Source organism: Cavia porcellus, unplaced genomic scaffold, assembly GCF_034190915.1.
Source record: "Cavia porcellus strain 051 isolate PalLab524CR breed Dunkin Hartley unplaced genomic scaffold, mCavPor4.1 scaffold_29, whole genome shotgun sequence".
Lineage (NCBI taxonomy): Eukaryota > Metazoa > Chordata > Mammalia > Rodentia > Caviidae > Cavia > Cavia porcellus.
In genome coordinates, this window is record NW_026947512.1 from 44,203,386 (window position 1) to 44,226,510 (window position 23,125).

Consider the following 23,125-nt stretch of genomic DNA (forward strand, 5'->3'; position numbering starts at 1 on the left):
TTGTGGCTGCTCCCACATGGGACGCACTCTGAGCTGTCACTGGACCATCATGCTTACAGAAGGTGGACTTTTGGAAGGCCTTTCCCTAGGCGCAGTCTGCAGGGAGGACCATAGGGAGAAGTGAAGGTGCTTGGAAGAGGTAGGGGCCCAATGCCTGGAGCACCCCTCGGTCCCCACTCCTCACAGCTGCAGCCCAGAAGGGACACAGAAGAGGTCAGCAGCTGACTCCCAGTGGCCTCTCAGCAGCCCTGATGCCTCAGGCTGGCCACATCCCAACCACAGTGTGCTTTCTCTTTTTGCTGTCACTTGTGGGGACCTCGACATGACATCCAAGGAGTTCAGATCTTCAGATGTACTGGCAAAGTGCTGCCCACAGCCTGTAAGGGAGGCATTGTTGTTCTTCCCCTTTTACAGATATGGAAACTGAGGCTTTGAGAGTTCAGCAACTTGGCAGGGTCAGAGAGCGCCTAAGCGACTAAGCAGGGGACACCAGCGTGTCAACCTGGAGAGCCAAACCCTGCTCTGGAGCAGGTTTATTTGTTCCCTCTGCTCTGCATCTTTCTGAAGAGTGATTTCTCTCCCTTCCACTGCATTGTTTCTGTCTTCCTATAAAACATGCTGTGACACCTCACACCGAAAGCCACATATACAAATCAATCGCAATCAACTGTATTTCTCTCCTGATGTTAAAAGACTCATAAAGGAAAACGCACTTGTTTCAAATACCCTTTTCTGACACTAAATCAACTCTCTACCGATGCTGAAAAGTCTGCACAAATTGAGCTGGGCCCTCACGAGACTGAGATTTACCAGGATAAATCCTGGGTTTGTAGGGGCTGTCTGGTTGTATTAATAAAAATTGCAGTCGTGGTACCTGAGTTTTGGGGGGGTTAGTTGTGCCATCTAGACTTCCAGCTCACATCGGAAGGATCCCAGCAGCTTGCTTCTGGTGAGGGATATGTAAGCTGCAGGGGCACTGGGACGATGTGTGGGCAGAAGTGGGCTGCCTTGACCCTGTCACACATCACCCCAGCACCCCACGGAAATCTCCATCAGAACTACGGACTTCAGTGGAGACATCCAGGCTTCTTGGTAATAAACTGCACAGAGACGCTGGATCTTGTGAGATCATCCCCAAATCAATGTGAGCCAAACAATCTCCTTCACAGAAAGCCGTGAGACCCATCACCATCTGCAGGAAATTCATGAGTTTCAACACTATGCTCTCATTGCCTCAGTTTCTCTCCTTTGGATCAGCTCTGAGTCAGTTTCTTCTGTTGTACAGTCCTGATGTTGATGTCTTCTCTTTTTCTTACAGGAGAAATACGACGTGATGGGACCTTCAGAAGCACAGACCCCTTCTTTTTAACTATCCTACAGGTTCACGGATATTTCTCTTTTGCCCATTCTGCCCATCCTAACTGACCTTTCTGCCACTAAGCCAGCAGGTTTCGTGGCAGAGGAACCAGTACGGGATTTGCATTTGTAACATGAGCTGTTGACTAATTTTCGTTCCACATGCGCATATACAAGGTGAGATAGATATAATGAAATCAAAAAGATGACACTTGGGGTGGTTTACGTTTTATTATATACAGTTCTGTTTATGTCCTATTTTAAAAGGAAGGTGAATAATATCTATGAAGAAGGAAAACAGAAGTTGGTGTATATTCATGTTTGTTTCAGCATTCCAAAAAGAAATGATTACCACCTGGAAGGCTTCTCCTGGTTGACCTCGGAGCTCTACAGGAAAGGTGCTCATGAGCCTAGGCATCCCGGTGTGGGCCCAGTCCATCTCCAGATATGGGAATGCACAGAGTCAGTAGTGATTTGTGGTACTGAGAGCAGCATGTCTGGGAACACAGCAAGCAGCCACTTGGCTTGGCCTATGTGTTAGTCAGCTTTCTGCGGCTGTAACAAAGACCTGAGAGAAGCAACTTAAAAAGAGGAAAGGTTTACTTTGGCTCCCCATTCATCAGTTTTAGTCCATGGTCTCCTGGGCTGGTTGCATTGGGCCTGTAGCAGCGTAAGGTGAGAGTCCATGGCGGGGGAGGTTTGTTCACCTTGTGGCAGCCAGAGCGCAAAAGCAAGAGGCATCAGTGTCCCAGTATCCCTGAAGGACACAAACCCCCTCCATGATCCAACTTTCTCCCCCTACAGGCTACACCTCCTCCCAAAGCACCACCTGGTGGCCAAGGCTTCAACACATGAGCCCTGGAAAACATGCTCGAGACAAACTCTGCTGACCTGCAGGGGCGTGGAGATTTCATCGCTTATAAGAAGTTTCAGAGAAACCTTCATTGGCAAGTGGGATCGCCAGACAAAGAGGTGAAGGTAGACTGAGCCTGTGCACTTACGAGGGCAGGAGCAGAGAGCAGACTGGGGAGGAGACCCCAGGCCTCTTAATTCTGTCTCACCAGGGCAGCAGAGGCGCCATGATTGGAACTGCCTTGAGGACAGGAGCTCAAGCAGAGTCAGGGAGCCTAGTATGGACAGTGACATGAAATGTCAGGGGCATCCAGGCTCTCAGCAGGGATCGCGGGGAGGTGCTGAGCCCAGACCAATTGTGGAGGAGAGATTGACCCCACTCCAGACAGCAGCTAGGGTGGAACCTGGACCACTGCAAGCCAGACATTACACCTCAATTACCAGTGTCCCTGAAAACTAAATATTGACTGAGTTTGCATCTCTGTTGCTTCAAAAATGCAAGATTTGTAAAATTCAATGACACACATGATTATTCAACTTACATTATCTGCTGACTACTCCAACCGAGTCAGAGGAGTTTGGTTGAAGTAAACAAGACTGGAATTCACAATGGCCATGTAAAGGGGCCCTTTCTAGTGGGTTTGCTGATCTTCCCATACCGCAGTTCTTACCTGCTTTATCCAGATTCGTCCTTATCCCGGGAAGTCCTGCAACACCGTGGAGTGACTTGGACAGTGTGAAAGTGCCTTCAGTGAACTGGGCCTTTTGTCCAAACCAGACAAACCAAGAGACTGCGCTGAGTGCAATTGAAATGATATTTTTCTTTAATCTCCTTTATGGCTTGTCATGGTTTGGGGTAAATGGATAATAAAATTATTCCCTTCATCAGGCAAGGATTTACAACAAAGCGTTGGTCTCACCTTGCAAAATGCTCCACGAGTGATTATATGCAGAAGCAAAGGTTCTGCAGGGGCCAACAAGGCTCCGGAATCCAGCAGGAGGGAGCCTGGCCAACACAGAGGGCAAAGTTGCAACTCATTGGCACAGCACATATTTCTCCAATGAAAAAGCAAATGGAGAATCTGTAAATAAATTGACTATATAAAAGTGTCCCTTTATATTACCACCTCACCTTTCCAAAGGAAAAACAAAAGGAAAAAGAAGGTTGCTTTCCATGGCCCTCATATAAAAATATCATTTCTTCTGGGTAATTTCATAGAACCAACAGCAGCCCATACCTATTTAAAATACATACACAGCCCCACATGTGGACCCCCCTGCACAAATGATCCAGTAACCAGCATCCGTCCCACTGCAGAAGCAGCTGCCACGTAATTACAACCTCTCGTCACACGTGTGGGGAAACAAGTTGTGGCGTTTGGGAAAGGTCTGCAAAAATAGGTGTCAGACCTTAACTAATAGTGATTGTCCTTCCATTCTACTGTAATTTACATTTAATTCACACATTTCATTTCCATTTAAAATATGATTACAGTGTTTTGAAGCACATCTCACCTGTCCCCTCGAATTACAGGGCAGTGAAAATAACAGGGAGCAGCAGGCACAGGAAGGCTGCGGAGGCCCCGGCCACAGGGTCGCCCTCATGCATGGCTTGCGGGGGGAGGAGGGGGCGCAGCTGGGGAGAGAGAGGATGCTGAGGGGAGGTGACAGGGGTAGGGACAGACAAGGCCTGCACAAGGAATGGAGCTCCCATCTTGCAGGTCTCCAGAATGCAGTCTGTGAATTCATTATTTTTTGGCAGTGTTTCTACCTTCGTTTCACTCATTTTAGGCTCATGACCTGTTCCCAAACACAGCGGGAAGCAGCTGCCTGTTAACTCCAAAGTCTGGTTTTCTCTACCCCAGAGGCAGCAGGAGCCATGGTTCCGGTCTTGTAACCTGACTCAGAGAGGCTGGAGGCCTCCTAGCGCAGGACACTTTTCCGAACATTCCCTGTGCACCCCCCATCCTGCACCCGGGGCCTCCGCAGCTGTTGGCAGCAGGTGAAAACATCAGAGAGCGATTTATGGAATCCAGTGACCACATCCTTTGCCCTCCAGGCGTGGCAGCAAACAGGCTTGCCTTGTGACAAGTTCCGGACAGTGGCACCAACACGCAGCCAGGTGTTGGTGCCAGCCTAGAGGCAGAAGGAACGAACCCTTGTTCATTCACAACAACCCTCAAATGCATCTGGAAATTTAGGAAAAAGCACTCTGCGTGTCAAGACGGTCAATAAACACGTAAAAGCACCTACTGTGTAACAGGGAGTAGATGAGGCAACAGTGATTTCAAATCACCCTCCTCACATTTCCCCTGACCCACACAGCCCCCTAAACTTACCCTCTGCTTTCTAGAAAAAACAAATAGATGCCAAAGGAAAAGCACTCCCCGTGCCCCTGTTCTGAAGCATACAAATCTGTTTATGCTCCCTCCAGCCCCTGCCATCCTCCGTCCCTTCCAAGACAGCACAATAATTGCCCACCCTCCCCGAGGCCAATCCTTCCTTGCACTGGGCTTTGCATATCATACTCTTCCACCTTGTCTTTTTTGCATACGCATTCTGTTTATCGCTTCCTTTCTTGTATATTTAACCTCTCCCTTTGAATTACATCATCCCCAGGGGCTTTAAAACATGCACCTGTCTCACGGATTAGAAAGAGAAATGCCCTCAGCCCCTCACCTCTCTGCAGCTTTCCTCCAAGGAAAACTTCTACAAAGCATTATCTGTAGTGTGGCAGGCATGGCTTGTTGCCCAACAAGCATCACAGTCCTGTCCTTACTGTAGAGACTGAGTGGCTGCCTAGGTAGAAACTATATTTCTGACCTCCACTGAACCTAGGAATGGCCTTGGGAGAGCCACCAATAATCACAAGCAGTGTCACCTCTGGACAAAGGCTTCAAGACATTCTCTTCTCAGTGCTGCTTCCCCTCTGAGCAGTTGGAAGTGATCATCTGCAAGGATGTGGTCCAACCAGGGGCTGACACAACCACACAGAGGATGAGGCTGGTTGCCTGGGTCACCTCAGGAAAGGGACCTGCTCACTAAGCAGGGACATCTACCTGCAGCAGTTAAGGAGTAATACATTGACTTCTGATTTGTAAAAGCACCCAAATTGTGATATTTATTTATCACAACAGTTCATATCGCTTTAATTCATAAACTCATCTACCAGTCATTCTTCAGCCCAGTACAATCTAGCTCCCAGTTTGTTCCTAAGAAATAGATCTCTATGAAACCACAGGTTCTAGCTAATTCCAGTGATTTAACTCCATAGATGCATTATAGTTTAAATTTGTCCTGACTCTGCAGTGGTGTTTAACATATTTATACACTCCTCCCTTCTTAATAATCTTTCGTTCTCTAGTTTCTGTGACACAAAACTAACCCGTCTGGATATTCGTCAGTCTCTGCGGTGGGCTCCAGTTCCACTACCCAACCTCAGAACGCTCCCAGGGTAACCTGCTTTCATCTACTTTGGATTATCTGCAGCTGAACTTGTCCGCCTGCCATAAAGACCTAGGAAACTGAGGAGAGTGCATTAAAAACTAATTTCAGAGATTTGAAAATAGACTGAGATTTGAAAACAGATCCCTGAGAGAATGAAAACAAATAAGGTGAGCCCACCCTAACTCTCACGGGAGGCCCTTCTGGATTACATTACAGGAAAGGAAAGTACTGGCAGAGCAGTCACCTTGCTGAGTGCGTGAGACAGAAATGAAAGTTTCAAAAGAATTTGCAGGGTAGGAATCAAAGAAGAGAGAGCTACGCAGAGAAACAGGCGAATCTTTGGCTAAATACCAAGGCAAGGCTCCATGAGTTGGGCAAAGAATGGGTATCACAGGAGTGAAACTAAATAATTCCCAGAGCTCATAAAGAGCTATCATATATTCAGATACTAATCAGCCAGTCTGGCAAGATCTTGTTGATATTCGGCACAGTCAGTAGAAAATCCAAAAAGGTCACAGGAAGTAAGCACAAACACACTAGCCCTAGAGTCAAGGCAACATAAATTCAGCTTTAAGAAGCTCAGCACAGGGCAAAGGGACTGTACTGATCCACAAGGAATTTAACTCCCTTCACATTCTAAAACTGAATACAATAAGATTCAGATGCTTACTATCATATTATAAACGCCTGGCATCCAATAGAGAATCATCATATCCAAGGAGCACAATCTGGAGAAAAATCAGACCACAGAAACAGTCCTAGAAATAACAAAGGTGACAGAGCAAGCTGACAAAAGATGTTTAAATAGCTGTATAAACATGCGCAAGGCTCTCAAGAAAAACATTCACCCAGTGAAGATAAAATGAAATTTAAAAAGAAACTAAATGTAACTTGGAAAGTTGAAAGAGTATGACTTAAAAATTGGAAATTAGACAGTTGATTAGCACTGCTGAAGAAAACATCAGTGAATTTAAAAATAGCAATGGAAACTATCCATCTAAACAATAGAGAAAGAAAAGGCACTGAAGGAAAGTTAACTAAGACTAGGGAAAAGTCACTGCACAGTTAGAGATCCCAACGAGGGGGAAGAGAAAAAAGTTTAAAGTAACTGTCATCTAATATTTTTCAAATTTGAAGCTATCAACTCACAAATTAAAATGCTCAATGAACCCAGAGCAGAATGCTCACAAAGAAGAACACACAAAGCTCTGTGACAATCTAGTTGGTAAGAACCAAGCGACAAAAATAAACCTTAGAAGCAGCAGTGTAATCGGACACATTACATACGAGGGAGAGAGAACAGCCACCGTGTACTTCACAGTACTGGAAGCAATGTAAACCAAGAGCTAATGATACACTGAGGAAAACCTACAGTCTGAAATTACAGACCAAGGAAAACTATGACTCAAAGGTAAAGGCCTCCCACAAAAGCTGGAAGAATCCATTGTCATAGCTCCACGACAAAACGTGTAGAAGAAACATTTTCAGATAAAAGTGAAAAGAAATCCAGCAAAAACTCAGATCTGTACAAAATATGAGAAATACTGTAAAAGGTATCTGTGTCAGTAAGTGTAAAAGACATAAATAGCCAACATGGTTTTCAAGAGAGAGGCCATCACTACAGATCCTGCAGGCACTAAAAACTAAAATAAAATATTCTAAACAACCATTCGATATCAATAATTTGCCAACCCAGATGAAATCTTCCAACTTGTAGAGACTTTCAAATAACTTAAAATTATTAACTATCAATAAGTTAATTGAGCCAAACCTCCAGATACAAGGTCAGTTTCTTTCATCAGTATTTTATGATTATCATTTTAGAAGTTTTCCACTTTCTTGGTTAGGTTTATTCATAGATATTTTATACTCTGTAGTTAGTGTAAATGCAATTACTTTCTTGATTTTCTTTTCAGCAAGTTTGTGGTTGGCGTTAAAAATGCTACTTTTTTGTATGTTGAATTTTTATCCTGAAAGTTTACTGAATTTTTCTATCAGTAATAATAGTGTTTTGGTGGGGTCTTAAGTCTCTCTATGTATAAAATAACCTCATACAAAAAGGGAAAATTTGACTACCTCCTTTCCAATTTGGATGTCTGTTACTTTTTCTCTTATCTCGTTGATTTGACCAAGACTTCCAATAGTATGTTGAATACAAGTGGTGAAAGTGTCTTGTTCAAGATTGTAAAGATTTTGGCTATGAGTCTGTCATATACAGGTTTTATTATGTTGAGTTACACATCTTCTATTCCTAATTTACTGCCTTTATGGTGGAGGGATATTCAGTCTTGTCAGATGCACTTTCTGTATCTATTGAGGTGGTCATATGGCTTTCAGTCTTCATTCTGTTAACACGAGGTACTTACTACCTTGATTTGTTGATTTGTATATGTTGAGTCATTCTTGTGTCCTTAGAATGAATCCCGCTTCATGATGATGGGTGATCTTTTTGATGTTTTGTTGGATTTTGTGTGTTAGTAACTGTGTTGAGTTCTTGCATATGTCATAATCAGAGATAGTGGTCTGTAGTTTTCTGTTTCATCAATGCTGTAGCCTTGTCTATTTTTGTTATCATGCTAAAGCTGGCCTTGTAGAATGAGGTTTTGTGCTCCAAATGCCTTTTCGTTTTGTGGAGCTGAAAGCCATTTTGGGGGTGACAGTGGATGGGAAGGGGCTCTAGGGTGGAGCTGACCCCACATACCTGTTGCACAGCCTCAACTGGAGGCAGAACTGATCCTCTCTGGCACCGCTTCTGCAAAGCCCCGGCCATGCCACAAGTGACAGGGTCAGGAGTCCTGTGCTGCAGACCTCTGTCAGGTCCTTCAATGGGCCCTGGGAGGCCGTGGAGCCCCTTGCAGGGCATCCCCAACAGCCATGGCCTTTGGCCTCCAGATAGTCCTGAAGAAGGCTGTATACACTGATGTTTTGGGGCTGGACTCTCTCTAGACAGTGACTTGTGCATTCTTTTCATTTCTGTAGAGGAGTGGAAATGTCAGAAGGAGATATTCCCAACTCCTTTCCACCAGGACATCCTGTGGAGACCAGGACAGGGCTGGTCAGCAGAGATCAACTATCCAACCTCATTGGCAGACAGCGAGTCTCCATGTATCTCCGCTGTTTCTATTCACGGGGCTGCTAAACACTCTGACCATTCTGAAGTTTGATTTCCCCCTCTAGGACAATGTACTTGGGCTTGGGTTCTTTTCATTTTGTTTATCCAGTAATCATTGCAGCAAGAGGGATGCACCTGTTCTGCAGGCCCATTAGACTGCACATGGCTTTCCTCCTGAGCAGAGCACACGGGAAGCGAGCCCTGGCACTCGAAGCACGCTGCAGCGAGGGGAAGACCAAGGTGCAGCCTCAAGCCATAACAGGAAGCCTCGGGGCCGAGCGAGGGAGTAGCGTGGGTCCAGACGGAGGCTGGGGCTTCCGGAGAGAAGGAGCTGGCCCATAGTGTCCCTACCAGTTAGTCACAAAGCTCAGAGCAGGCCTTCGTGGCTCAAAGCACACACTAACCCGTGCTCTGGACCCCTGGGGAGCAGCTAAGAAAAGAGATGGAGGGAGGGGAAGGGAGGATGCTGTGATGGCGAAGGGAAAAGGTCCACATGCCCACCTAAGAACTTTCTGTGCCTCCTGTCTCCAGAAAGAGGCCAGCAAGAGGCTGCTGATGGGACTAGTAGCGGGGAGAGCAAGGCTAGGAGGACAAACAAGAGTGAAGGTGCGCTCACACTGTGAGCTCCCTCCAGCACCAGGTCCCCACACTGATGCTGCGCCTCTCCACCCCTCTCTCGCTCCTGGTGTAAACCTGAGCACAGTCAGGTACCAGGATGAGCAGGACGGCTCCAGCACCCTCAGCTCAGGCCCCCTCACCACACATGCCCTCTGCTGGGGAGGGGAGGGGGACCCCGGACGGCTCATACAGTCTGTTATTCGAAACGCTGGCATGGGCCCACTGCAGAAGCGGCTCCAGGGCCCCAGTGACTTACTTTGCCATCCACCACCTCTTACGCAGCTGTGTGTATCTTAGCTGGAGGTGCCCAGGCATGGAAATAGCTCTCCCTGTGCCCGTATATTATCAGTATTTTTTAACATGTCTCTTTCCAAGCAGGTGATGCATTTGCAGAGACAGTGATCTTTCATCGGGAGATTACGATGATTTGTGTTCTCTGTCAAAATTCCAGCATAAATTTCCGAGCCAGCAAGGCACTGGCTTGTGGCAAGAACTGCATCCCGAGATGTGGCAGGCTGTCCCTGCAAACCTCAGGCTCACAGCCATTTGTCCTGATTAGGGAAATGCTTTGAGATTCTTCCTTGCACTTCACCTTCTTCTTCTTTTTTTTTTTTTTTTTTTAAATTTGTCTTCCAGCAGGTCACCTTCGTAACTGGGTTCAGGCCTCCAGTTATGTTTCCCAGGCTGGTCCCGGCACAACATCTAGGTAAATCAATTGTCAGAACTTCTGGCTCTGCAGAGAACGTGACTTGGGTTAAGTCACATAACTCCCAGGCTTCTCTTTCTTCATCAGCAATTTGGAAATTGTAATCCCATCTTCACAAAGTTAACAGGAAGGGTAAGTAAGGGAGCATAAATTTAACTCTCCCTATGGTACCTGGAAAACTACAGTTAAACCCACACAGTTGTCTGCAGTTTGCTCCCAGGATGACCACACAGACCTCAGGCCTGGGCTGTGACCACACCTTGGCCCGATGGCACCTTGGCATGAAGCCCAGTTCTCCCCAGATTGCTCTGAAATTCCCCAGAGTGACCTTAAACAAGATAAATCAGCCAGGCTGGCTCTGTGCGAGCCAGTTAGGGCAGCCACAGCACGTGCCACAGCTGGGGTGGAAGCGTGGGAGCCACCAGTTCTGGAAGCTGAGGAACCAGGGTTTCAACAAAGCTGGCTTCACCCTAAGGCTTTGTGAGTGATCACCTGTGACCTGCCTTCTTCCTTCTGTAACCATCTAGACCCAAATCTCTTCTCCTTAAAAGATGACATTCTTAAGATAGGATTACGGATCCTCTGAGCAGTGTGACCTTGGCATTGGAACTTTGTTATGTCTCCAAATGCGGTCCTATGCTAGGATTGCAGGTTAGCATCTCCACCTATGAATTTGGCCAGAGTGGCTGAGAAGCAAAATTCCACCCACGAACAGCACGTCAATAAAAGCACCAATAACTGATGCATAACTTTAAGGGCATCTCCAAGTCAAATCAAAAATGATTTCCAAGTCGTTCATATTTCCAAGGCAGTGGCGCCTTCTTTCTGTACCATAACTGTGCTCTTTTATTCAAAGTCCTGTCTCAGTCATTGCCTGGTACACTTCAGGCAACAGATGGAGATCTGAGGGTTATACACACAGAGGGACTGACTCAGGGCCACCACACAAGCGGTCAGGAGTACAGAGTGAGGTCTGGGGTCCAGGCGTGCATTTCCTACTGTCTCGGTAGAGCTCTGTGTGCTCAGCATACAAAGTTAACAAGCATCTTGGAAGCCTGCATGAGAGGGCAGAGGGGTCCCCACCGCATCTCTAAGTGCAGCCCTCTGCACCTCCCTGCCGCATATAACATGAATGACAAAGATGGGCCACCAACTGTCCAGGGAAGGACAACAGTTGATGCTGGGCACAGCTGACCCATTTCCCCCTGCTTTATTTTTTGGGCTTGTTTTCTTCAATAGAAAATTCTTACACTGGCCGCTTCTGTCACAGAGATAGCAATGGACCAACAGGTATAAGACAATAATTGTGCTGTTTGAACAAATACAGGAAGAGGAGGACTCAAGCCAGTGATGACCCCAACAGGCTAAGAGGCCCCAAAACAAGGATGCACAGCCCAAGTGGCTCTTGACAGCACTTTGGGGAAGGATACCGCTGAGGAGGCGCAGAAGTAGTTCCACCCACTGATCTCAGGGACTGCTCCCAGCTTCAGGCTGGTAATGCAGATATCCACAGCTGTGTCTACGTGACATGCAGACGGGCAGCTAGATAGGCATGGACAAAAAGGCAGACACATCTCCATAGTGACAGCGTCTGTGCCAAAATCCTCCAAAGCTTACTCTCTCACCTAAGAGAGGAAATGTCTCAGAGAGGAATGGTACTTATTTTTAATGGACTCCCCAGGGTCAAGAGCAAAACAGCAGAGTGAAGCGGAAGGAGACACAGGTTCTATAGTGCTGGCTTCCTCGGAGAGCTTGAAAAGAAACGTGGGAGGACATTTTGTTTCAGTACTGGGGATTAAACCCAGCGCCGCATGCCTGCTTGGAAAGTGCTATATTACCAAGCTATATCCTGAGCCCTTATCTTTTAAATTTTATTTTGACCCAGGGCCTTGTTAAGTTGCCCAGCCTGCCCTTGAACTTGTGATCCTCCTGCCTCAGTCTCCAGAGTATCTAGGATTACATGCATGCCACACCACATCTGCTCCTGCTGTGAGTGTAAAAAGTGTGGGCTTTAGAGACAGACAGGCCGAGGACTAAATCATGCACTACATTTGTGATGACCTTGACCTCACCCCTCTCCTGGGATGAAACTAGTTCTCCAGGGGCCACATGACGCATGAAGGTCACTAAGTGATGAGGCCCAGGTGGCTGGTTATGCTCTTCCTATTGGGGGACTCTGACTGTCAGAGACAGATGTGGGCTGGTCACAGCTGGAGCTGATGGGATCCACCCACTCTGGTGCTACCAGAACCCTGCCTGTCCCCATCACTCTCGCTGTGCAAACTCTGTGTTCCCTGTTCTTCCCCGCTGCCTCCTCAGGACCTGGCAAAATCTCCAGAGACCGCCACCTGGCAGCCCCAGTCCTGGGAAGTAGCATGGCAGAATAGGATTCTGCTCCCTTGGGGGCAGATTTCAGCCAGTACCAGTAGCATGCTTCCCTGCCCTCTTCTGCCGTCAGACAGGCAAGGATGCCTGGGTTCTCCAAAGGCGACTTCCTGGCTTAGTGCTCCTTGGGACACATCGGCAAGGCTGGATGAGAGTCAGGTTGGGGGAAGAGAATGGAGAGCGGGGACAGAGAAAGGTCACTTGGATGGAAAAGAGTTAGGACTTGTCATGCAACTGACCCCCAGCACTAGCAAAGAGAAGCCCTCCCAGTGTTTGGCTTTCAAAGTGGTTGATGATTAAATAAATGACTGTCTCTTCTACAATTTGTTCCAGCTAGAATTTGTTCCAGTTAGACTCTCTCTCTCTCTCTCTCTCTCTCTCTCTCTCTCTCTCTTTCTCTCTCTCTCTCTCTCTCTCTCTCTCTCTCTCATTTTACTAAATTTATTTGTACTTCTATTGTCATGCCAAATTCTGCTAAATAAACTTCATTGTGATTTTTTGGTAAATGTCAAGACCTTGAAGGCAGAGATTGCTTAATTCTGGATAGTTCGCTTCTTTATTGTTTGTCTGTGCTACTAACGATTGAATCTATGAAGTACTGAGCTACACTCCCAGCTCTCTTGCTTTACTTTGAGACAGGGTCTCACTAAATTGCCCAGGCTGGCCTTCAATTTGCAAACCCAGTTAACTGGAATTACAGATCTGCGCCACCAGACCAGGGGCAGAGCTTTGAATCTCACAGAAAAATCGCTCTGTAACTGTTTGCTAATTTGATATAAGATGATTCATGAAAATAGTGTCCTGCTCCTGATTTGACAGACTTTCAGTTTCCAGGGGGCATTAGCAGTGGATGAAAGCTCTTCTTGCAGCTCCTTGGCCAGAAGGGTTGGTTGCATTGGCCAGAGGAAAAACCTGGAAGTCAGGGTGCTCTGGGGCCACCTGTTTCATCTGTGTATTCCTAGGTAGTGGTCCAGGAGGTGACCCAGAGCACCCTCCACCATAGCAGTCTCTCCAGAAGTTTAACTACAGGAATGCTGCTACAAGCGACATGCTCATTTTCCAGGGAACATTTTAAGAACGACCCCAGTCTCACTTTTTTAAATCTTTCAAACCATAGCAAATGAGGCTAGACTGTGGCACTTGGACTCTTCTAAGAAGGTAGACTGAGAAGCTCAGTGTCCCTGACCACGGAGAAGCATTGTTTTGTGGGAGCAAATAGCTCACAAGTGGGACAGAAAAGTCCCCTCTTGTCTGCTGTCACTTGTCTGCTGTCACTGGACAGCAGGCGTGAGACCCATTTCATCCCCAGTCTGCATCCTTCTCTTACTTCCGGAGAACTGGACCGAAGGGAACCAGGAAACTTCTCAGAAGGTAGAAAGTGTTACATCTGATTCACACAGTCCTCCCCGCCACCCTGCTCCCGCAGGGCACTGTGATCAGTATCTACTGCGAGAAGTGAAGGGGGCGAAGGGACGTAAGCAGTATTATTAACCCATCAGCCGGCAATAAATCAGGGCAGGAAGGTGACCTTTGCAGGCTACAGTAATCCTGTGTGCCGAGATGAATTTATGAGGCTAGTTTTATTGGCCCACATGACCCAGGCTCTTCAGAGATGCCTCAGTGACACACATAATCCATTCTTTTATGAGCCACCCCAGTCCCACCCCAGCAACCCTCCCCAAAGGCTACCCCCGAGCCAGTGGCCTATTGCCTGCCCCAGGAACCATCACCTTCACATGGGTACTATCACATTCTCCTTTAGACTCTGCCCTCAGTGAGCTCCTTCCCCTTTCTGGGCCTCAGTTTTCTCACCATAAAATGGGAATGTTGGGGTTTCTCAAAGGGAGTGACAGGGGCATTGGGAGATGACTGGCCAGTATGCCGCCAGATGTCAGTGGTCCTTCTGCCTGGTCATTAGAACAATCAGAGGTGCCCACAGAGATGGTCCAATGCCTTCCTGCATGGCTGCTGGAGATGACATCCTAATCCCTACCGAGCAGCTATGTGTGTGTGAGGGGAAGTTCTCCACTTATCTTCCCACCCAACAGCAGACAAACAAATACTCCTGCTAGCACCAGCTAGAGGGATCTGAAGTCCAGCCGGAGCCACCCCAGGGAGAGGTGAGAGCGGCAGCAGGGCCCAGGTCTCTCTGCAGGGGCCCAGATCCTACCTGGCCTTTACCTGCTCCCTGCTGGCTCCAAGAGCCAGGCGGAAGGCGTTTAAGTCTACTTGACTGTCCCTGTCATCATAAGGTTTACGGATGGTTAATTTATTCTTTATAGCACAGTCATTGATGGCTGTTAAATCACAAATGAGAGCCAATAAAGGGTGAATTGCAGCTGAAATTACACTGTTTATATGACAGCAGAGTGCCGGCTAAAAGATTCATATGCTGCTGATGAAGTATGTTATAAATTTTAATTACCATAGTTTGTACAAATGACATGTTTGAAATGCTATTGAGTAATGTGACCCTGATAATGAAACTATAAAATAAATCATTAACTTTCTGAATGAGCTTTTTTATTTCAGTGTTGCACAGAGTAAACTTTTTGGTTTATTCCTGATCAGTATCTCTATGTCCCCACCCTCTGCCGGGGTGTCTGTGGCTCCTGTGCATAGAGAGGGGGACAAAGGGGCCTCTTGGCGGAGCTGACCTGCACCCCCCAGGCATACTTGGCTCGGGGCAGATCAGGGGCCTCCACAGAGAGAAAGGTGCAGATGTGCACTTGGATCCACCCACTGTCTCCCCCCTGCAGGAAGAGCAGCCCTTTAGTGCACCTGCTGACCTTCGGAGGACCCTGTCCCTGGCGGCTGGATGCTGAGGCCGAATCTCCTCTTGGTGAGCATCCAGTTACACAGTAGGTGAAGGACTCACTTGGAAATGGGGCCAATATTCCTGGCCCACAGCCCATAGAGAGTCCAAGAACAAAAAGGCAAACAGGCACCAGACAGTTCAGGGGGTTCAGGCATCCCTGGTCCACCGCACTGGACTGTCCCACTTAGGAATCAGCCCCTTACCACTCCCACATCCAAGTCACTATGGGAGAGAGCCGGACTCTGAGAAGCCTTAGAGGTGGGAGACCCACCAAGGCCTCCGAGAGCAGCTCCCGCTGCAAGAGACACCAGGAAAGCACTCCGCAGGACCCATTGCACCTCTTCCCACTGCCTGGCCGGACGCCCAGTGGGAAGGTGGGCACAACTTCAGCTGTTCGCTCCTTACATGAACGTGGACTCCCCACCACCACCATTCCCTTCCCCGAAAGTTTTCCGGGGCAGCCAGAGGGAGATGGGGAAGATTTGGCCCTGGATGTGGATAAATTCCAGAAGAAAATACTAAATTTGCAAAAGTACCCGGGTGTTTATCACACCCACTTTGAGGCCCACCCAGTCAGCTGTCTCACCTCGTACACTTTCTGCCCCAGGACACAGAGGCCTGTGGGGTGTGGCAGAGCTGGGACTGCTGACCACACGTGTGCACAGGCCAAGTAACAGAACCACAGCACAGGCCAATAACAGAACAGAGCAGCCCCGCTCACTGGGCAGGTAGCCCTGGGGGCTGTCAGGTTCAGTGAGCCAGCCTCCTGCTGCTTACCTCCAGAGGAAAGTCACCTTCCTTCTGCAGAGGGCTGGACTGCAGCCTCCCCTCCTCTCTCTCTCTCTCTCTCTCTCTCTCTCTGTCTCTGTCTCTGTCTCTCTGTCTCTCTTTCTCTCTCTGTCTCTCTCTCTGTCTCTCTCTGTCTCTCTGTCTCTCTCTCTGTCTGTCTCTCTCTCTGTCTCTCTGTCTCTGTCTCTCTTTCTCTCTTTCTCTGTCTCTCTGTCTCTCTGTCTCTCTCTTTGTCTCTCTCTGTCTCTGTGTCTCTCTCTCTCTCTCTCTCTCTCTCTCTCTCTCTCTCTCTCTCTCTGTCTCCTTCCCACTCTCTTTTCCTCCATTACCAAACCAGGTCTACTTTCTGAGTGTGCTGCAGGAAAAGAAAGATAACTGCCCCCCAGCGGAGACAGCCTCTAGAAGACGCGGCCCCTAACAAACGCCGCTGCTGAAAGGCCTTCTTGTACGACACGGGGCTCCCGTCGGTCACCAGTGACAGAAGTGAAGCAAAGCTAACCACACATCACTGCAGAAGAACAAACAGGAATGGAGGAGTTTGTCCTAGATCACAGGGCACATGGGTAGTGCGGCTGGAGCAGAATCCGAATGCATTTACGATTGGGCTGGGAAACTTGGGACATGACTATGTATTTGATGACGTTAAGGAATTAAGATTAATTTGATAAGGTCCCAGAGTGCTATTGTAATTTTTTAACTTTAAAAGATGCAAACTGAGATGAAAATAAATAGAATGGTCTGACAGCTGCGGTATACTCCAAAATAATCCAAGGCAGGAAGGGGTGGGGGAGGGTGGGACAAAACAAGGTAAGTCACAGGCTGTACTGTGAAAGTGATCATGATTGCATGGGAGATCATGATGTGATCCTTCTATGCATGCTTCAAATTCTCCATAATGAAGAAAAGGAAAATAAATACCTAAATGCCTTAGCCCCTTTGGTCCCCTGCAATGCTCATTTCCCAGCATATTTAGAGCGATGCCAGGCTGCTGAAAGGAGCGCCCTTTCCTGCTCCCAGAGGCTGCTTCCCGAAATGTGCAGTGAAGGACAAACATTCTCCCTTTCCTGGCTGGAGGAGAAAACTTCTGCAAGGAGGAGCCCGGGCCTCAGCACGTTGGAAAGAGCAGTCCTTGACCTTGGCATAGATCCCGGAAACAGAGGGCATGCCTGGCATCACTGCGGCATCAACCTGCACAGGTCCTTTCATTTCTTGGAGCCTTGATCTGCTCATTTTTAACAAGATATTAGCCTCAATCTGCCACATCAAAGGATGTGAGAGCCAAATTTACCTAAAGAAAGCTCTAGAAAGACAATAAAGTGAAAGGAGTGAGAGCATAAACACCAGACTCCCTGTGCAGTGGTCCCTCTTACCCACACCTTCTTCTCCACAGTTACCCACTGCTGGCTGTGGGCCAAAAACATTCATGGGAACTGCCAGAAATAAGTAGCTGAGAACTGTGCTGAAATCTTGTGTTGTCCAGCACGATCCTACCAGAGACATGAAGCATCCCTTTGTCCAATGTATCCACACTGTATGTGCTACCCACCCTAATGCAGTTGAGAAAGACAGAAAGAGATAGACACACAGAGATCACTTTTAAGTAGCTTTGTTATATGAATATACAGTCATTATAATTCTGTATTGTTACAACTCTTCTGTTACTTGCTATTGTTAACTTCTCATTATGCCCAATTTGTAAGTTAAATTTTGCATAGGTCTGCATGTATATGGAAAATGATATAGAGAGAGTTCAATAGTACCTGCAGTTTCAGGGATCCACTGAGCATCTTAGAACCTATGTAAGTGGGGAGCGCTGTCTTCCACTTTCACTTCTACCTCAGGCTTCCGCTGAGGTTCAGATGAGTTTCTCGGTCTGTCCTGCCTCAGATCTGCTATGGTTTATATCTAGAGCTGTCCCCCAAAGCATCATGTTTTTCAGAGGATGAGCTTCGGAAGGTGAGTGGGTCATGGGATGAGATAGTTGAGTGTGCTGTTCGGAGGTGGGTCTGGCTGGCAGAGGCAGGTCGTGGGGGTGGGACCCAGAAGGGTGCATCCTTCTCCCCAGTTCCTTCCTTCCCCCAGGTTCTGGGTGCTGTGATGTGATGAGTAGCTCTTCACCCAAGACCATTCTACGTCCCCTTCCTGCCTCGGAGCACACTGACTGTGCACTGACCCCTCTAAAAGCCATGAGCCCAAATAAATCTCCACTCTAGGCTGTGGCTGTCAGGTATTGATGCCTCAGTGATGGAAGAGTGGCTGAGGCAGGGTCCTCTGCCACAGAGGGAAGGTTGTGGGAAAGGTTTATCAAGCCCCTGCATGTAAATAGCAAAGGACAGCAGCAAGCGCCATGTAACTCAGTATCGTTATTGCTCTGAGAGAGAATACCAGTATGCGACGCCAGTGTCATTAAAAGAACCTCACCGTGTTACACCAGAAAAAGACCTTGAGAAACTGCTCCCTGCTCCACTTCTCAGAGACTCTAGGTAGTGACACAACCTCTGGAATGGCCTATGAGTTGCCAACAGACCTGAGCCTGAGCTGACTCCACATATGCATTCTACGTCCCTGGCTGGTCCGCCCCACAGAGCAGGTGGTCAGCTTCATCCTCCCTTACTGCCATCCATGCGTAAAAAAGCGTGTCACGGTCCCAGCCCGGAACCTCACACTAGCTGGACGCCCAGGAGCCCCAGCAGAGCACCTCGCTGGTACGCAGAGAGGAAGAGCCGCGTGGGTTGGCGGACACTCTTTTACTCCCAGGAGAACAGCACACGGGCAGTCAAGAGCTCCTGATATGCCCTCTGCCTTCTCTTGTTTGTTCCCGAAGAGCGGGCAGCTCCCCTCAGACTTATCAGCCACAAAAACATTTTCAGGGCGATGGTGCAAGCTGCCCTACTTACCATTAAGAGAAAGGACCACATTATTGCTGTTATAAACCATTGATTAAGGTTTATAATAGCAATAATCCCCTCGAAATTCATTGTTACTGCAGTTAATGACCAGTTTATTAGAGCGTTAACCATCCTTGGCAATGGGCTGAGCCGTTTAATGTGGGTAACGACCAATTTCTCAAGGATTATTGCTTAAATAACAATTCTTTGCGAGATGTATGTGCCACCACAAGGTGCGGCTCTGCCTGGAAGCCTCTCCTCAGAAATAATTGTTAATTATTTCCTCAGAATTGCACCACTGGCACCAAACCTCACAACTTCCAAACAGTGGGCATGCTCCAGACACTCCAAATAGCTACGAAGTCGTGGCAGGGCCCGGAGTGGGCACTGAGGCCCTCTATGATGGAGCTGCACCTCCCACGTCCTGGGGCCTCAGGCAGGAGCCCGTGGAAGGCTCTACTCTTGGGCCACTCGTTTCCCGTGCTTTGCCTTTATTCCCAGACATTTTTACCTGCCCAAGTCCCTGCCCTGCCCTCATTTAAGAGGAGAAAAACAGGGCCAAGGAACGGCAAGAATGACAAACCCAGGCTCCCGAACCGTGTAACTCACTTCAAAGTGAACACACACCTCCATGGGAACAGCCGGGCCTAGGAAACCTCAAAGGTAGGGCAGGGGATAATGACCAGCACCCTCCAGTCGGCACCAAGCTGAAGGACATCCTCTCCAGACACTGGGATGCCTTAGGGTTTGCTTCAGGCAGAAAAAAATTGAGGTCAATTTATAAGTCTCACGGCTTGGCTCAAGTGCTAAGAAGTCATAGCATCATAATGACAGCCAGGGACCTCATGCCGGCTAGGCCACTGTCTTTGTTGTGTGGGTGAGGACTAAGGGCAGGAGGCAGGAGGTGGCCTAAGTCATGCAGTGTCTTAGAGAGGCTCTGGAATCAGGTCAGGTCTTCGTGTTCCAGTAAATCCTCGGAACCACTGTTTCAACAAAGAGTAAAAGAAACACGGCCCCACTGGGGAGGCAGAGCAGGGATGGAGCACTCTCCAAAGGCGCCAAACACCTGGCTCCCTCCTCCTCCTCCTCCTCCTCCTCCTCCTCCTCCTCCTCCTCCTCCTCCTCCTCCCTCTTCCTCCTCCCTCCTCCTCCTCCTCCTCCTCCCTCTTCCTCCTCCTCCTCCTCCCTCCTCCTCCTCCTCCTCTTCTTCCTTTTTCTCCTCCTCTTCCTTCTCCTCTTCCTCTGCTTCCTCCTCCTCTTCCTCCCCTTCTTCCTCCTTTTTCTCCTCCTCTTCCTTCTCCTCTTCCTCTTCTTCCTCCTCCTCTTTCTTTTCCTCCTCAACTTACATTCTATGTCTAACTCAATCCAAACATTTCCATCCCATTAGCTATCTTCTATCACTTTACATTAGCACTGGTATTTCAGTAAGTTTTATTTTTCTGACATGATCTGAAAGCTACTGATTTGATTACATTCTAATTGCATTACAGTAACTAAAACAAATACTAATAGGGTGTGAACCTAACATAATAAGATAGCAAATTGCTATCACAGGGCCAGTGCAGGCTGGAGGGAAATCTGCTGATTCACTCAGCACACATGTACTACTGCCGTTACGTGCTGAGCATTCGGCAACGTCCTTTTGTCCACTCGTCTCCGAAAATTAATTTTGGATAAGAACAGAAAAAAGAGTGTCCCAGCCTCCTTGAGTGCTGAGTGAGTAGCCAGACCATTACCTGGAGACAATAGCAAGGGGGATATATCTGGCCCTGCAGGGCCTGTGCGAAGTGAGGCTCCAGGGAGCCGCTGCTGCCCACGGACTCACATTCATCTGGGGCCAGACGAACCAACAGGGTTCCCCACCAGCAGTGATGCTGGAAACCAAGGGGACCCTTCCCTGTCTGCGCTCTTCCTGAGTCTCCAGCCAAGGCTGGAGAAATTGGACCACTCTTCCCCAAGTTGTAAAGTTTATGAGTCCAAATGTCAACATGTCTTTAAGTCATCAAACCAAAGTCATGATGTCTATTCGATAAATACTCTCACCGGATCATGATAGTTCCGTGTCTGTCACGCACACTCCCGGGTTCATTGCTGTCCGTATGTTTGTAGAATATTGTGAAATTGCCTTTTGCAGTCATGCAAGATAGTGGTATCAATTCTGAATCATGTTTAATTGCATATAGGTTTATCGTGTCAAGGAAATAAGTTAATATGTGGAAAGTGTTCAAAAGAGCCCCTGGCATACAGTAAGGGCGCAACAAATGTCAGTGGTTATTACTGTTGGCTATTCTGCAAAGCCTACTACCAAATGTAATAAAAATCAATCTCCAATTTCCTGTATATAACCATAAAAGAAATACAATATGTCCAATAACGGAAATGAAACCAATATAATTTAATGTGTTCAGTAATTGTCTGAATTGCAAATATTTCATCACAGGAGTATACCTATCTGGATGTATCAGTGATAAGACATATGCAAATATTTTATACAAGGAGCCTAATCTAGTTGATCAGTCACTATTATCCTTGTCTTCCATGGTGGCAGAACAGGAGAGCAGGGCTAGAGCACACACGCTAGAATCACTGTCCACCAACATTCCGGAACTCTGCCGTGGTCCTCCTCCAACCCTCTTGATCTCTCTACTCAAAACTCCATTCCTTTCAGAAACATTCATGGCACATTTTCAACAGGCCAGAAACTGTGCTATGCATTGAAGATGCAAAGAATAATAGCATTCCTGCCCTGAAGCAGCTCGCAGATCAGGGGCGACAGACACACAAAGAGCTAAACATAATGAGCTACGGTAAGTGCTGCACCCCAGACTGTGAAGGAAGGGAGCAAGGCAGAGAGCAAAGGGCGGGCTGGACTATGGAGGCGCAGCACAGGAGCAATCGCTTCTGCCTCATGCGAGGGGACACTTCAGCAAGGAACTGCACCCAGAGCTGTTTTCCCAATGAGGCTACACACTTGCCTTAGGAACCAGCAAAGCAGAACAGAATAGGAGGAACAAAGGAGGAAAGGCAGAGTAGCTCATCTTTGATGAACTTACTTGAAAACTTAATTAGAAAGTTAGGATAGGGGTTAGTTTCAGCTCGCGTATGTTTACTGTCATAGTGAAAACTTAATTTTAAGTTCTAATAATCTTTTAAAGGGTAAGGGTTAATACCTAGGGCCTTGAAAGAAATTGGTGTGGCTCCCATTGAATCTTCAAGAACTGAAGTAAAATTTTGCAAGGCACAGAAGGAAGGAATATAAGCCCCTCAAAGAGAAGCCATGGCAAAGCAGAGGATGCCGAGGCCTAAAAGCACAGGACATTAGTATGGTACCTGCTGTAAAGGCTGCCCGGCGGGGCCCCAGAGGATGGCTGAGCTCTAGGCTCACTCTCAGAAGTCCCTTCCCCACACTGAGGGAGAACTCCTGTCTCTTACAGGAGCTTCTTAAATCAGGAGCCTTTAGGGGAAAAAAAATAGAGAAAAGCCTACAAATTAAACTCAGGGAACCACGTCTCTGGCTATTCCCAGGCATCTCCCAGTGGCCGCCTCCTTCCACCCTCTCTAATCCCATGAAGACACTGTTGAGCTCTCTGGCCTCCTGCTATCTCAGACAGAGCTCATCCCAATGGGATGATTTTCCTTCTCTTTGCAGGGGTATTTGAATGGGAAGAGGGATGCTTGGGGAGTTTCTTTTGGACGGCTTTTGTTTAAATGACAATTTTTCAACAAAGCATCATCTTTCTGGGTCTGTTGTCTTGTTTTGTTTTGTTTTGTTTTTTAACATATTTCCATCTGAGTTTTTATTATCATTGTATCTCTTCTTTGTTCCCTAGCTACAATGGGTTCCTAAGCTTCCTGGCTTATGGGACCGGTCCACAACCAGCAGTGACAGTGACCCACCCTACCCACCCTGGCATCACCATACCAGTCACCCATGCTGGGGAGGGGGAGGGACTTCTGCATTGGAGTATATTCTACGTGATGAGTGGGGGACCCCAGAAGCAGCAATTCAGATTTTCTCGGGTGCTCCAGTTCCTCCGAGCACTCCCATCAGCCCTTTGGTTAACGTAGGTGGGAGCAAGAGGTCAGAGCTAAATTCCCATCCAGCGGGTCTGACAGGTACATAGCGTGTAGCAAGACTAAAAGCCCCAATTCCA